Source organism: Podarcis bocagei, assembly GCF_964188305.1.
Source record: "Podarcis bocagei genome assembly, chromosome: 13".
Taxonomy (NCBI): domain Eukaryota; kingdom Metazoa; phylum Chordata; class Lepidosauria; order Squamata; family Lacertidae; genus Podarcis; species Podarcis bocagei.
The window spans coordinates 23,491,378-23,504,177 of NC_138138.1; the positions used below are offsets into that span (position 1 = coordinate 23,491,378).

Genomic DNA, 12,800 nt, shown 5'->3' on the forward strand with positions numbered 1-12,800 from the left:
GCGTATGTAACCCAAGGTACCACTGTACTGTTTTGCAGTTCTTGTATTACTATTTTCAACCTGATCTTCATAATCACCCTCTGGAATAGGTCACTATTAGTCCCATTTTGTTGATGGTCAGCTGAATCCTGGAGTGAGTGACTTGCATAAGGCCACCCAGACAGGACCTCAGTCATTTCCAACTCTACAATTCTATTATTCCTAACCAAGACATGACTTTTAAGTTAGAGTTTCTGATGTCTGAGTCCCAACGCTTTGGATCTGGGGAGCGGTTGAGGACAATCTCTGCTCAACACTGAATCTTTGAAGATGGGAGAGAAGCTGGTTTTGCATCATGCTCTCTAGAGGGTAGATTGTGGAAAGCTGGATATTTGGCTGGTGGAATACTGATGGGATTCACTTTTCTGAAGGAGTCTGGAGACTATCGTTGCGACATCTTCAGCAAGCTTAATCTCAGCAGAGCAGGCTCAGTGGAACAGGGACACAGCTTGGCATGGCTTTGCACGCAGAGAGTCCCAGTTTCACTCCCTGTTGTGTGTAGGGAAGAGTTGTCCTGCCTGAAAAACATCAGAATACAGTGGTATCTCGGGTTACAGACACTTCAGGTTACAGACTCCACTAACCCAGAAATAGTACCTCGGGTTAAGAACTTTGCTTCAGGATGAGAACAGAAATTGTGTGCCGGTGGCAGGAGGCCCCATTAGCTAAAGTGGTACCTCAGGTTAAGAACAGTTTCAGGTTAAGAACGGACCTCCAGAACGAATTAAGTTATTAACCCGAGGTACCACTTTCCTGCTGCCAGTCAGTGCAGACCTGGGGTGGAGATTCCATGGCCCTCCAGAAATTGCTGGACTACAGTTCCCATCATCCTCGGCCACTGGACATACTGGCTGGAGCTGAGGGGAGCTGGATTCCAACAACATCTGGAGGATGCAGGTTCACTATCCCTGGTGTAGACAATGCTGAGCTGGTTCATCCAATGGTTTGACTCAATATAAGGCAACTTTCTCTGTTCCTGTTTAATCCATTGAAAGTTGGGCCCTTCGGGCAACCAAAGACCAGTTGGATGTGTGCGTGTAGCTCTTGTGCTGACAGTCCAACTTCCCCAATTAAAGGAAAAACCGGTTGTACTCCGAGAAGACCTTTGGGTGTGCATCAAATGTCCATAGTTTTGGTATGTGTGATGTTCCCTCTGGCTACTGTTAAGAGGCAGACTGCTTTAGAATGTGTTTCAAGAAACCAAAAGTGTTCTTTCTTGTATGGATGCCAAAGCCCAGAGATTTCAGCATGGAAAACGCACAAAGCCAACCTGAAATCTCCTCAACCTCACCGTCTTTGCAGCAAGGGGTGTTGGTGGTCACCAGGTGGCGCTCTTGCCAGTGCAACTAAGAGCAGTTTCACAAGTTACGCAAAAGGGCAAAACAGCGCTGTGCACACTCAGGCAATCTTGCTACACAAGGGAGACACATTTGGAATTAGGTCAAATCCAATATTTTCAGCTTCCATTGTAAAAAAAGTTTCTAGTGAACGTAATCATGGGGGCAACACCTTTGAAGTGGGAAAGGGCTGACTACAAGTTGTATAACTCTTTAGCCATAATAAACTGAAGCAGAATAACAGACACACAGTGGATGTGGATGCAAATGTAGTTAATTTGTCTATAGGATTCTGTTAGGATTCTGTTTTCTTGGTGCAGCATGTGTACGTGGAATCCACATCCCTGACTAAAGGCACTTTTTCCTCACTTCAGCTATTTGTGTGCAAGGGTGAATACAGTGCTGAAGGTGTAGAGATATTTAAAAAAAAACTAAAACTGAAGTTCACGCAGGAAGAGAGATTTACAGTGGTACCTCGGGTTACAGACACTTCAGGTTACAGACGCTTCAGGTTACAGACTCCACTAACCTGGAAGCAGTACCTCAGGTTAAGAACTTTACCTCAGGATGAGAACAGAAATCGTGCTCCGGCAGCGCGGCGGCAACAGGACGCCCCATTAGCTAAAGTGGTACCTCAAGTTAAGAACAGTTTCAGATTAAGAATGGACCTCCGGAACAAATTAATTACGTAACCAGAGGTGCCACTGTACATTAATATCTGAACCATCATTCACTTTTTATGTCACCTGTGAGCATTAAGTGCGCAACTGGTCTTCCAGTTTCCACTGTTAACCACATGTCCCTATATATTCCAGACAAAGGGGTTTGTGGCTATCATTTATTTGCTACAGGAAGCACCTTGCAAACAGAGATCACGTGACCCAGGTGGCGCGGCAGTGGCAGCATCAAAGCTTCACAGGTGGTAATTAGAATGATTTTTCAACTCGCTGATGAAAAACACCCATCATTTAAATTAAATATATAATATGGGATAATGTAAGCTTTGGGCGAGGGTCTGAAATTTGCAGCCCTATCCTTTGCATGCTTATTCAGGAGGAAATCCTGCTTGGTTCTGCAAGACTTACTTCCATGTAAGTGTACATAGGATTGCAGCCTTGGTGTATATTCTGCTGGGTTGTGTGTTTGTGTTTGTGTGTTTAAATCTAAGTTTATTGGTCTATAACGTGGTTGGGGTACTGTGATACAAATCAGAATGGGCAAAAGTCAAGGTGGTGAAAGTTATACATTCAGCAACGCCTGCCACTCCAAAGATTTCCCTGGTATAAAATATATTGACATGTCATTTCAAAATAGTAATTTGTCCCAAATTAAGAGACTGGGTATGAATTGGAATAAACAAATGCATAAATATGCAACTGAAGGGACAGGAAGGCCATCAGAGCAAAACCCAGGCTACCTACCACCAGATTCCCCCACAGATTAAATTGCAAAATTCAGATTACAGCACGACATTGGCAGAACAAAAGAGGGAATCAAATGCTTGACCTCAAAAATGCTCTCTTCACTCACACCTCCTTGCTGCTCACATTTTATTTCATTTTTAATTTGCGTACCACCTTTCCACTTTACTGTTCTTAGGGCAAAATATGCAGCAAAGTAACATGGTCATCCTCGAACAATTTGAGCAATATTCAAATTCAAAATACAACTAAAATCCAGAATATAACTAATAATATGTGACACAATTAAGAAATGAATTTCACATATAACATTACGAAATAATATAATATCAGCTAATGATAAGAAAATAAAATCACCTCATCAGGAGTACATTAGGAGTACATTAGGAGTACCTTAGGAGTACATTAGAAACAACCATGAAAAATGGGTTATCCAGACTAGGGATGGGGGAAGAATTTCATTCAGTTTGCTTTTATAGGCAAATCTGTCAAATGCACACTTTCTAAAACAATCTGAGAACTGAAACACAGCAGGCTTTGAAATTTGCAATCATGCAACCAACAAAAATGTTTACAAAAATGCATATATTATGAGAAGGTGTGCATAAAATGATGCATTTATTAGTGAGAATAGCATACAAAATGCCTTAGATTAAGTTTTACATCAGTCACAGCTGTGTACAAAAATATGTTTTATTAGGAGAAAATCACACTAACATGCTGGTGATTTTGTTTTTAATTGCAAATTGCTGTAAACTAAATTTAAGATTGAAAAATGAGAAACAAAGAACCAACGTTGATAGATCATTTGATCCATAATCCATACCAAATTAGCTACACTCGGGGCCCTTTTAAATCTATGTAAAAAGATTAGTCAAACTAACTCCCATCTGGATCCAACCCAGGAGTAGCAAAAGGATTTATTGGGCTAACTTCCAGCCAGGCATGCAATACTATCCTTAAAAAATAAATAAAAATGAATGCCTACACCTGAAGATGAACTCTGTGTAACCTAAAAGTTTACACTCCCAGCATTCTCCATTGTAATCTATGGCCCAATAAAGTAGCATCCATTTCTTGCTCAGCACAGCCGACAATGCCATTTAATGCACATGAATGAGCAAAGCCCTGGGTTGAGAGGAGAAGGGGGAAAGCATTCCTTCACCCTGAGTTGATTCCCATGTAACCTTTTTGTGACCTCCAGCAGAGGGTCAGTTGGTTGGGTGGCTTTTTAAATGTTTATTTTGCTTCAGGGTTTTTTCTCTTTGGTCATTGCGGAATGCTGATTGCTCTCTAATCCTTTTAATGTAACCAGCCAACCTGTCTTCAATAGAAACTGCCTGAATTAATGTCACTATTTCTTTCTACTTCAGCTTCAGCCTTTCCAAGACTTATTTTGTTCAGTCCCCAATGCCTGAAATAAAGAACAAAAATCCGTATATAATTTGGTATTGTTGCTATTATTACTATTGATCATTTATCTAATTCCCATCAGTGCACGACATACAGTACCAGAAAGGTTGCTGGGTTAAGTTTGTGTGTTGCGGGGGAAACAACAAAGAGTCTTGTGGTACCTGGAAGACGAACGTATTTATTACGGCATAAGCTTTTGTGGAAACACGAAGTGTAATCCTCAATTGCAGGTACATGTACACAGGAGGGGAGAATTTGTTAGTGCGGACATCAGAGGGAAATGAAATGCAAAAAATAAGAGTCAGTTACAATTCAGTTACAGCGAGATGTATGCAACATAAGTACAGTGGCCCTTTGCAAGAGCAGTGATAGGTGATAAATCTGCTAGCTTGGCAACATGAGTTAATGAAGGTTTGTAATGGTACATGAAACAGTAGCAGCCCATATTGGGGGGAGCAGAAATGGCATGAGGCTTGATTAGGGCAAGGTTGTAGTGAGTTGAGAGGTAGTGTCAGGAGGGGAGCTTAATAGCTCCCCCTCTCAATGGGCTGGAGCAGTCAGGAAACCGTTGTCTTTAGCCAGCCCTAAATGATTAGAACTGAACTTTTTTGGTGAATTGAAATTCTGGCGTTGTGGTCTAAACCACAGAGCCTAGGGCTTGCTGATCAGAAGTTCGGCGGTTCAAATCCCTGCGACGGGGTGAGCTCCCGTTGCTCGGTCCCTGCTCCTGCCAACCTAGCAGTTTGAAAGCACGTCAAAGTGCAAGTAGATAAATAGGTACCACTCTGGCAGGAAGGTAAACAGCGTTTCCATGCGCTGCTCTGGTTCGCCAGAAGCGGCTTAGTCATGCTGGCCACATGACCCGGAAGCTGTCTGTAGACAAATGCTGGCTCCTTTGGCCAGTAAAGCGAGATGAGCGCCACAACCCCAGAGTCGTCCGCGACTGGACCTAATGGTCAGGGGTCCCTTTACCCTTTACCTTACTTTCCTGTTAAGAGCCTCCCTTTGATGTTTGTGCAAATATAGCCACAGTAATTCAGTAGCAGTGTGCTGCTGATACACTGAAACGGTCTCCTATTAGGAATCAGGACTCAAAACTGGGTTTCTTTATATCCAGTCCTAATCTGTTAGCTATTGTGTTTCAGCCCCTGCTTTGGAGGCAAGGACTTGAACCAATTGATTCAAGCCACAAGACAAGAGATTTTGACTAAACATCAGGAAGGACTTTCTGGCCGTAAGAGCTGTTCAACAGTGGAACACACTTCCACAAGAAGTGGTGAACTCTCCTTCCTTGGGGATTTTTAAAAAGAGGTTGGATGGCCACCTGTCATGTATTTTAGTTGAGATTCTGGTATTGCAAGGGATTGGACTAGATGACCCTCAGGGTCCCAACTTTACAATTCTTTGATTCTGTAAGAGAGAGCCATTAATCACGTGCAGAGTGCAACCTCTAGGTAACTGGGTCTGCATCCAGTCCATACATATGGAGCAGAGCTGCGGAAAGCGGTTGGCTTCTAGGTACGCATTATTCTCAGTATCTCTGGTTTTTTAACCACCGTTTTAAAGAAAATGGAGCCAATCCAAGCACTCCAGTGTGAACTTCTCATTCTGTACCGCAGAACGAAAACAACAGCAACCCAACATGTCACCACAGTTAATGAACCGAAGTTTCGAAGGAAGCAGAGGAAAGAGACCACAGCTTTCTGCCTCTAATTATCCTGTTTGTGCATCTGAAAAAAAGGGGGCTCTAGCCCACTCAAGTTGCAACAGGTAATATGTTGATGTGTATATTCCCATCTTACATATGTAATACATATCTATTTATGTGTGTACGTACTGTCTTTTACAAAGGAGACCCACTGCCAAGGCACTTGTCCGTGACTGAAAGGGTTAAAGTCAGCAGGTAGTGGGTGGGGCTGAGAGGTGGGGTTTGGCTCTATCCTGGCTCCTTCCCTGCTGTGAGTGCTTGAACCAGTCACTCCTGGAGTGGCACTTGCATATACCTGCCTAACTTGCCTCTGACACATTCCCTCTCAGTGCTCTACCGGGACTGCCTCACTTCACTGGATTCTGGATTTTGCTTTGGAGACAGCAACACAATTTGCCTGACAAGCCAATGTGGAAAGACCTGCTGGAGGATCGCTGCTCCTACCAGTCACTCTAAACAAGTATGTAACTAAACTTTTTTTAAATTCTCTCTCTGTCTCTTCTTTCTCTGTGTGTGTGTGTTTTGTTTTGGAAGACAGCTCTTCCCAGGCAGATGCTAAAGTCACAGGTGAGCCAGGGGTGCCATAAAGTGACCCAAAACTTGGGTCATCTTCTACCAATAATGACAGGTGGATAAAATTGTAAAGAAATGTTCTCTAACCACCACCACTTACCCCATAAAAAGGTAAAGGTAAAGGACCCCTGGATGGTTAAGGCTGGGAGACATAATTCATTGAAGCATTGTAATAAGATCTGCCACATACTTAAACGTCCAACTTGGTGGTCCATATCCTGTCATTTAATTCTGTACTAAGGAAGCCCTCCTGCTAGCACTGCTCTGATTTATGCAAACCCTTGAAACCATTTTTTAAATCAGTTTATAATTTAGTTAGCTGTACTTTTTGTTTAGTGAGGCGTTCAAAGCAATGTAGCTGAGCTTGCGACCCTGTGCGCACTTAGGGAAAAGTCCAGTTGAACTCAGGGAGAACATATTTCCAAGTAAGCATGCAAAACATCAAGTTGCAAAAATACCTTTTAAAATAATGGACTGAAAGACTGATGAAAAGCTGGTTTAGCACAATTACACGACTTTAGGAAATGAATAAAATACAGTCACATTTTTGACACATTTCAAAATGAGATATTTTTTTTAAAAAAAAACATGCCAGTTTAAAGAAATTATAAGGGGAGTATGTGTGTGTATCTATATGAATACAACCAATGCAGATGAAAACAAGGATATATAAATGATATAGGAAGCTGGTTTTTATGTTAAAAAATCATCATTTTATAAAAAGTTAGATTTCTCACACTTCAAACCCAGAAAAGGTCTGGGTGGTATGTCTCATTTGTGTTGGTTTGATCTGGATATCAAAAGATGCAGCTCTCGTAGTTTGAAATTAATCCCATTAAGAAGTATCTTTAATGTGGAAAAACAGGATCAACCCAACTAGGTGTCTCCTGAAGAAACAAAACAAAAACCATAGCCTTGAAAGAGAATGATCACATTTCAAAATTAATTCTCTCATTATATTGTGGGGTAGCGGAATGTATATCTGCAAAGACATTAGGAAGTCAGTCCAAGATGAGCACAGCCTCTCTCCCCCCCCCCCCCGCCCCTGGCCAGAAGTGCATTTTAAATACTTTGCAAAAATATTATAAATGAAAGGACTGAATGCAGTCTTATTGAGAGTGGCTTCTTTCCTTGCAATCAGGAGTCAACATTTAAAATTAGATAGGAATTTGGGTTTTTACTGAAGTCTTGATTTAAGTCCATGGCATGGTTCAATCGTTTCAAGATGTTTCATAGGAAGCAACTTATAAATGGAATTAAGTGATAGATGATAGATAGATAGATAGATAGATAGATAGATAGATAGATGATAGATAGATAGATAGATAGATAGATAGATAGATAGATAGATAGATAGATAGATATGTCATGGTTTACGCCAGCCTTGCACCACCCATATATTGTCGCCTACAACTTGCATGGCGTTTTCTGCTGCTGCCCTGATCATAAACACATTTCTTTGGGAACAAGCACCAGTTTGTTGCACCAATGGGTTAATAAAATCTTAAAGTAAAAACAATAAAATGGGCATCGGTAACCATGTACATCCACAGCCATCTGTCCCCCGGCTATAATTTAAAAAGAAGATGAAAGGGTGCTGACTCTGGAACGGTTTGCCACTATCGCCTTCATCTACCATTCTCTGAGTAGTCATGTGGGCTGTTTGTGTGCTGGGCTTCAGGGCCCTAGACTTTGGCCTTGAGGTCCAGCAAGTGTGCTGGCTGGTGCTGATGAGAGTGGCAATCCAAAACATCTGAAGGGCACCTGGTCAGTAAAGGCTGGTTTACCTTACAAGAATCTCCGGGCCTCTTTACACACTACATTTTTAGTTATATGTATTAAAGGGTATAGCAAAAAATGTGAACATGACATATTTCTGAAAACACGTGTCTCATACAGGTACATTCAGAGTGTGGGAATGGCTGCAGTGCTCTGTTGAGTATGAGCATAGAGGCAAACCTGGGTTGCCTATTGTGTCCTCTGTGAAAGGCTGGGCACCAAATGCCTTGTCTTGAGCACGGCAGTGTATGCATAGAGTTTTACTGATCCCACAATTCCCAACGTAACTTGTGGCAGCTCCATGCTTTTCTTGTGGGACCTCGCCACTGTAGAGAAGAAGACTTGCAGGTGAGAATTGGGAGAGAGATGAGAAACACAAAGGTGTATCCTACCGTTGAGGGTTTGGTCTCAGGGGCCAGCCCAACTCAGTCATAGATCTTGTCTTGTCAGTGATGGCTGGATCAAAGTGGTGCCAGCAGTCTGTTGATTGAATGCCTTCGCGTTGCCCATGAACCAAATTAGGCACAGTTAACTTTTGCTTGTTCTTACTCCTGTGCTCGTGCGCAGCTCTCATTTATCTCAACGATGCTGGCACTGGAGAACCTTTTTCCAGTGAACTGTATCCCATAGCTCATACCAGATCTGTCTGTGTTCCACCCTGCTGCCCTTAATGGAGAACATCATCTGCCGCCTGAAGCACTCACATCACTCTGACTCGTGTTAGGGCCGCCTGCGTGAACAAGGGAACCAGGACTGCTGTGTTGTAACCAGAGAGTTGTTTCAATTTTTAGGTTACGAAAGAATGCCTGTAAAATACGTTTTGTGCTTCATGAACATGACCAATGAGCATCTGCAATTCTCTAGTCAGCTATTTCTGGGGAGGTGAGACTGGCTATGGCTACCTAATTCCTGGATACCTGACTGGTAGCCACAAGCACAGTATTGCTCCCATGTGATAGGGGAAGACATAACTCCCGAGTTAGATTTGTCGGATGTATCTTGGATGATGGCCTACCCCTTTTTGTTTTTCTCCTCTCCCTCTCTTTTTAATTTACTCCAGTTCTCACACACAGAACCAATACATGTGCTAGTTTTGTCCTACTTACACAGAGGTAAATTTCCATGCATGGGAAACCATTTGTAATAAGCTTTAATAAGAATTAATAAATTACAGTAGGGTTCTAAGTGCATTGTTCACATCAACCCCAATAGACTGTATAACATAACCTGTAAAGGAGGCCAGAAGTGTTCGCCACTATTGCAGCTGGGGTGTGTGTGTGTCTTCACAAATGTGATGCGGGAGAAATTCAGTTTGGTTTGCCTTTCAATGAGAACCTACCTTATTTATGCTTTCTGAAATAATATGCAATCTAAAACACAGTTTTTCTTAGACATTTGCACTTCTCGGGATTTTGTAGTGCACCACATCAACCAAAAACATTTGTACAAAATAGTGTGCATTAAGGGAAAGTATGCAAAAAATCATATATTTTTTGCATACTTTCCCCTAATACAAACTTAATTAAAATAACATGAATACACTTTATGTTATGGCAAATTGCTTGCAAGAATGTGTCTATTTTGCAAAATGGCATACAAAAATAATTCATTAGGAGAAGTGGGCACTAAAATGCTGACAAATTTTCATGGGGACTTAAAAACCCCCACCTCAAATTGATGCAGAAATATGGTGACCTGAATTCTGAACTGGAAAAATTAGAAACGGAGAGAAACAAAAATGGCCAGATTCCTCTATCCTTTGCAAGAGGCTTAGGGAACTATGACTTGTGAAAGGCCGCCTAAGTCCCATCTGAACTAGATTGTTGGACCACACCAGCTCCAAAATGTATGAATGTGTTTCTTGAAACGTATACTTATAACAAGTTTAGAGGTGCTGAGAATGTTAGCTACTCAGACTGCCCACTACACTGATGGCAAAAAGCACACCCATGTTGCCCCCGTGTGTAACAGAAAAGACCTACATTTTCCAGATGAAGTACTATAGGAAGCAATATAATACAGAGGGACCAAATATCTATAGGTTTGTCATCTGCCAAGCTGCCATCTTGGGTCCTAACAAAATGTGGTCTTTGTGCAATGGGCTACCTTTGTGCCGTGCAGAAGTAAAAAGATTTCTTTGACATAACACCCATACATTCCCACAAACGTATGTCTCCATACAGGCAAACAAGAAGCAGTATTGCAGTTGAAAGGACATATTCCAGCAAGGCAAAAACACTGAAGGCCTTCACTTAGGCAGGCCAGTGAGCAGTGAGCCTGGGGAGGCAGTCCTGACCCGAGAGCTGGATAAAGAGGCCTGTAGGTGGCTGCAGTAGGATTCATTCAGGACCAGTTCAGAGCCAAACAAACACACTGGGAAGGCAGGACATGGAAAGCTTGGCCCATACAGTGTGTGATCCACCATGCAACTGCTTTGCTGTACGCAGAACGGAGCCTAAAACTGCTTGAGCACTGACATAATGAATGTGGGTTCAGCTTAGGTTGTTCCCTGTGATTCTATGAGGACATAGAATCATAGATTTGTAAAGTTGGAAGGGACCTTAGTAGTCATTTAATCCAACCATCTGCAATGCAGCGACCTTAGCTAAAGCATCTATGACAGATGGCCATCCAACCTCTGCTTATACACCTCCAAGGAAGGAGAGCCAGCACCTTCCACAATTCGCCGTTAAAGAGCTCTTGCTGCCAGAAAGTTATTCCTGAGGTTGAGTCAAAAATCTCCTTTCTTATAACTTGAAGCCATTGCTTCGGGTCCTACTCTCCGAAGCAGGAGAAAACAAGCTATGAATCATCCTAAAAGTGGACAGCACAGATTATTTCCACAATATATTTCCACACATTTAGCAATATTTATATTTCTCATCATAATGGGGAGAATGTAGCTTGGCGACCTGTGTGCCTGCCTGCTCAGTCTGCTGCCCTGGTTGGTACTAACCAATGATAAGCAACTATCGAGGCAGATACTCTCCCTTCTTAGGGGATTTTAGTTTCAAAGCGGACTTCAGCTGGGCAGCCCTTCAAATACAGGACTGGAGAGCAGGGCACATCACTAATGTATTTCAGTACAGTGGTACCTCTGGTTACAGACGCTTCAAGTTAAAAGATGCTTCAGGTTACAGACTCTGCTAACCCAGAAGTAGTACTTTTGGTTAAAAACTTTACCTCAGGATGAGAACAGAAATTGTGCGGCGGCAGCAGCAGAAAGCCCCATTAGCTAAAGTGCTACCTCAGGTTAAGAACAGTTTCAGGTTAAGAATGGGCCTCCAGAACAAATTAAGTTCTTAACCCGAGGTACCACTGTAGTATGAAAGACTCAGTGAAAGACTCAGTGTGCAGAGTCGTATGTTGAGTTCTGCACAGGTCCTTTCAGGGCGTATCCTCAGCGTGCTACGGTGATAATGTAACTGGTTCCTTGGATGCCCATACAAACCATCGGTGCAGGTGGTGTTTTGAGCAACGTGAGAACATAAGGTGAGCCTGCTGAACCAGGCCAATAGCCCATCATCCTGTTCTCACAGTGGCCAGTCAGATGCCTGTGGAAAGCCCACAAGCAGGACATGAGTGCAACACCTGCAGTTCCCAGAAACTGACATTCAGAAGCATGCTGCCTTTAACAGTGGAGGTAAAACATAGCCATTGTGGCTAGTAGCTGTTGTAGAAAAAGTAGCAGGAAATGGTTCCTGCCCCCCCAAAAAAGCTTACAGTCTGGTGCAGGGTGACAACAGCAGGAGAAACATGGAGGTAGAGGCAAGAGTAAACAAGTAGAAGCTGTTTGCTCGATGGCGCAGGGCCACTATGCCAGCTTCCCAGGAGGTGGGCTAGTGTTGCTTACTGGGAGAGATTCCTGCATTGCAGGGGACTGGACTTGATGAGCCTTGGGGTCCCTTCCAATTCTATAATTCTATGATTCTAGATTGTGGGGTGATTGGCACTTAATAATAATAATAATAATAATAATAATAATAATAATAATAATAATAATTTATTTATACCCTGCCCATCTGGCTGGGTCCCCCCAGCCACTCTGGGCGGCTTCCAACAAAACACTAAAATACAATAACCTAACTTTACAAAATAACTTTACAAAAGCTTGTGCATTTGCAGCACGCTGATGTAACTGCTGGGAAGCTAGCATTGCGGCTCTGCCTCACTTGTTGAGCCACTTCTGCAAACAGGATACTTTCATTAAGTTTAGCCATTTTTATCCCCCTTCCCCTAATATACCTTTTCCTCCCACAATGCCACGGCTCACAAAAAAAGCAAAACACAGCTGAGCATACACAGGCTTTGCTTCAGTTGAAGATATTACAGTTTGAAACCAGATTACATTCCCACTGAAGCTAAGGACTCTTCCTGGTTGCTGCTAATTTTGGGTGGGATTCAACAAATTCAGGTTATGCCATTGCAGGTGATTGCAGAGTATTGCACGACAAACCCGCTTCCACGAAGGACTGGACTTTTTGAGATAAAGAAAGGGACAGGAAAATGCACCGGAAAGTGTGAGATAAC

General features: G+C 42.6%; 1 protein-coding gene across 3 annotated transcripts in view; it reads left to right on the forward strand.

The window, feature by feature from the left end:
• SP6 (Sp6 transcription factor) overlaps positions 1-12,800 on the forward strand; it is a 99,584-nt gene that overhangs the window by 61,236 nt on the left and 25,548 nt on the right. For 2 of the 3 annotated variants that reach the window (XM_081166738.1, XM_081166737.1), the window contains exons 3-4: positions 5,830-5,980; positions 6,248-6,378. The gene's annotated coding sequence lies outside the window, so the exon portion shown is untranslated. Of the gene's footprint in view, positions 1-5,829; positions 5,981-6,190; positions 6,379-12,800 lie in introns of those variants that run through there. The other variant, XM_081166736.1, reaches the window with a different exon arrangement.